At 42.8% G+C, this 4,244-nt stretch overlaps 1 pseudogene; it reads right to left on the bottom strand.

Annotated features, from left to right (window-relative positions):
• Positions 1 to 2,672: 2,672 nt before the first annotated feature.
• LOC139001958 (large ribosomal subunit protein uL14m pseudogene) lies at positions 2,673 to 3,125 on the bottom strand (annotated as a pseudogene).
• Between the last annotated feature and the right edge of the window lie 1,119 nt (positions 3,126 to 4,244).

Raw genomic sequence — 4,244 nt, 5'->3', positions numbered from 1 at the left:
AATGCAAATCAAAACAACAGTGAGATGTCACTTCACACCTTTTAGAATGGCTAATATAAAAAAGATAAGAGATAAGTGTTGGGGAAGATGTGGAGAAAAGGGAACCTTTGTGCACTGCTGGTGGGATTGTAAATTGGTATAGTCACTATAGAAAACAGTATGGGGATTCCAAAAGATATTGAAATTACTGCTATGTATATGCTTAAATTAAATCACTACCTCAGGTATATCTGCACCCCCTTATTCATTGCAACATTATTCACAATAGCCACGATATGGAAACAACCTAAGTATCCTAAGTGTCCATGGACAAAGAAATAGATTTTTAAAAATAACACACACACACACACACACAATGGAATTTTTTTCAGCCATAATAAAGTAGGAAATCCTACTATTTGTGACAATATGGATGAACCTTGAGGGCATTAAGCTAAGTGAGACAGGTCAAACAGACAAAAGACAAATACCATATGACTTCATTTATATGTAAAATCTAAAAAGAGCCAAATTTATAGAAACCAAGAGTAGAATAGTGATTACAAGGGTCTAAGTGCTGCAGTGGTTCTCAACCTTCCTAATGCCGCAACCCTTTAATACAGTTCCTCATGTTGTGGTGACCCCCAACCATAAAATTATTTTCGTTGCTACTTCATAACTAATTTTGCTACTGTTATGAATCATAATGTAAATATCTGATATGCAGGGTGTGTTTTCAGGGGTCATGACCCACAAGTTGAGAACCGCTGGAATTGTTGGTCAAAGGGTACAAAGTTCCAGTTATAAAATGAATAATCTCATATATTCATCTATGATTCTAATATCCAGCCTGGTGACTATGGTTAGCAATACTGCATTGTATACTTATAAGTTGCCAAGAGAGTAAATCTTAAATGTCTTTACCACCAAAAATATTATAGTTATGTGAAGATATGAAAATGTTAAATAACCTTATTGTGATAATAATTTCATAATATACACATTACCAAGTCTTCACATTGTACAGTTTAAGCTTATACAATGTTATATGCCAAATATATCTAAACAAAGCTGGGAAAAATCTCTAATTTCCTCATGAGAAATACAAAAACTTTCACTTCAATCACCTCCCTTCAAATTATATCTGATTGTTTTCTATTCTTTTCATTTTATCTAGTTTTTTAAAACATCACAAATAAGACAATTATTAATATTACCCTTTAAACAGTTAATTATTGGTATTCTGGTACCTTTTTTCTAAAGTGCATTCTTCAGAAGTTCAAGTTTCTTGGAGCTAACCTCTTTTCTTGTTTGCCTAAAAATGACATTAATTTTCCCATATGCAAACGTAGTGTTAGTAGAATGAGAATTTTAAATAGTTATTTACTCATGTCATTTTGAAGATTTTTATTTTACTGTCCTCTGGCTTCCACTGATGCTGGTAAAAATTCTGATGTAATAATTGTCTGTATTTTGTAGGTGACCTATCTTCTCTTTCTGGGTCCTTTTAAGATCTTCTCTTTATCTTTTATATCACAACTAGAGGCCTGGTGCATGAAAATTCATGCACTGGTGGGGAGTACCTCAGCCCGACCTGCCCCTTTTCACAGTCTGGGAGCCATCAGGGGTGGGAGGTGACCCGGCCATCAGGGGAAGGTGACGCCCCATCATACCTCTGCTGCTGCCATTGCTGGCATTGCAAGCCTTGGCCAGCCCTGGTTACCTGCGCCTCAGGCGGCCCTGGGCAGCTGGGCAACCGCCATCCAAGGTTTGCCTGCACCTCAGGTGTCGGCTGGGCAGCTGCCATCCAAGGCTTGCCTGCACCTCGGGCCGGCCCTGGACGGCTGGGGGGCTGAGGGGACTGGGGTACTCCAGAGGCAGGTGTGCTGAGCGGCCAGGCCCACCTGGGGGTGGGCCCAGCCTTGCTGCATGACTACTGCCCCGGTGGGGCTGAGGGGACTGGGTACCACCATCTTGAGACTGTGGGCACTGCCATCTTTGAGGGTGGGGCAGTCAATTAGCATATTCCCTCCTTATTGGCTGTGTGCGCCACCATCTTTGCGATGGTGTGAGGGTCAATTAGCATATTCCCTCTTTAGTAGATAGGCTGTATCAGTGAAATACTATAATGGAATGTATTTTACTGACCCTGTTTATCTTTCCTATATTCATGGAAAAATAGCTTTTATCATTCTCAAAAATTTTAGACACTATCTTTTCAAATATTGCCTCCATTTCCTATCCTCTCTGTTCTTTCATTTGAACTCTGATTAGATATGTTAGACATCTATCTACCTTCCTTCCATATTTTTTCCTCTTTGCTCTATGTGGGTTATATCTTCAGAAACTTTCTCTAGTTTATGAATTCTCTTTCAATTTGTATATAATATGTTAAAAACATACTATACATCAAGCTGTAATTTCAACCATTATATTTTTATTTCTGGAAGTTCTATTTACTCATTTTTAATATATCTGTTCATTATTAATAGTCTCTTGCTTTTAAGTAATTTTAATGATTACATTTTTTATTTCTTCTTACAAAAAGAATTTTTTTTTTTTACATGTGAAAATGTTTATTCCTCACAGGACACTGTTCCCCAGCCACAGGGCCCCAAGCTCCCCGCCAGCAAGGGCTCGGTTTTCAGAACTGCTCCTTCAGGAGCCCCACTGCCGCGGTGGCTGGGCTCTGCTCACACAAAGTTCTGAGCAATGGCCAGCACCTTGGAAAACTCGCCTTCCCTCCGGCGCAGGCTGGTGGGGATGGGTGTCTTAATGCGGGTCCGCACCGGGTTCCCGTTGTCCTCAATGAGGACCACGTTATTGGAGTCGAACCTGGGGGTCATCCGAGGACCAGGCATGTGGTGCCCCACAATGAGCGCCTTCTTTTTCTGTCCCTTGATGGCCAGCAGTATCCGGTCGCCTACTTTGCCCACCTCATTCTTGGTATAGACGTGGATGCAACTAGGAGGGCGATGGTACGGGGTGTTCCCCAGGGCACTGTTGTCCACCACACGCACCCACGTCATCTTCTGAATTGCACCGAGGGTCCCGGTGGTGCTGAAACAGCGCTGGCTGAGGGCTCTGCTGATGCGGGTGAAAGGGCCCCTTAGCCCAGGAAAGAAAGCCATGGGATCCCAAGAAGGCAGATCCGCTCTTGCCACCCCGGAATATCCCGCCACGGGCCCCTCCGGCCAAGCGCCGCCTCCCCACAGCACCCCACGCGGCCGCTCCCTGTGCCTGCCACAAAAATAATTTTTATAGGAGTTTATTTGAGCCAAACTGACAACATATGCCAGGGGAACTAGTTCTCAAATGCTTCCTACATTTTTATTTCTTAAAAAAAGTTCTTTATATGCTGTCTGAAAAGTCTAATACCTAAAGTAACTGATCTATCTAGCTCTGTTTTTACTTTTGCTAATTCTCAGTAGCTATGGCTTGTTTTTGTGAGTGCTGGTAATTGTTACTTTGAACTCACATGTGGTTCAGTTTCAACCAGGGGGATTCCGAGGGGCTTGCAGAGGAATGCTTCCCTCCAGGGACATGTATGTTTGTTTCTGCAAGGTGTGCTTTAGAGAAACACTTGTCAGTATCCATGGCATCTCTATACACTCTGAGGTCCTACTGTCACTTTAAGCTGCAAACTCAGTTGCAATCCAGTCCCTGACAATAATCAAAGCCCTTTGTTTTAATGTCAAATATAGTCGCCTCCAGTCACCTGCAGAGGAAAACCTGGGCATTATCCCTCTTTTCTCTCCAGCTCCCAGCATTCACCCCCAACTACTGCTTGCCAACGGTTCCCTATCAGAATCAAGACCAAGATGGAGAACATTAGGAAAACGGAGTCAAACAGCAGCTGGGCCGTTTTCTACCCGATGAATGGTTGGCTGCTTCCTTCTCTCATAGACATTTTTGTGGGCACCTGAGTGGTTCTCCTGTTGTATTTGTTCTCCTGAAACATGAGTAAATTGAACTGGATGCTTCTTTCAGCCCTGCTCCTCTAACCGATTTTCTTGCACATACTCAGTAGAGTCCATGATTCCTCCATTTAGGCCTCCTGGTTTCAGGCCAGCTCTCTCCCTCCCACACAGACCACTCTGGCCCATGGAAAAGCATCCTATGATTTACCTCCAAGAGAGGTGCAGCCCCTTCCCCCACAAAACTGCAACTCCCTTTGTTCCACCCTGCCAGCCAATGTCTCTCTCCTTCTAGATTTTTTTTTTAAATATATTTTATTGATTTTTTACAGAGAGGAAGGGAGAGAG

This window comes from Myotis yumanensis, unplaced genomic scaffold, assembly GCF_028538775.1.
Source record: "Myotis yumanensis isolate MYYU_CA2020_CCGP unplaced genomic scaffold, mMyoYum1.0.hap1 SCAF_2, whole genome shotgun sequence".
NCBI lineage: Eukaryota > Metazoa > Chordata > Mammalia > Chiroptera > Vespertilionidae > Myotis > Myotis yumanensis.
The sequence above is the reverse complement of the archived record's forward strand: the minus strand, read 5'-3'. Positions and strand labels throughout refer to the sequence as shown.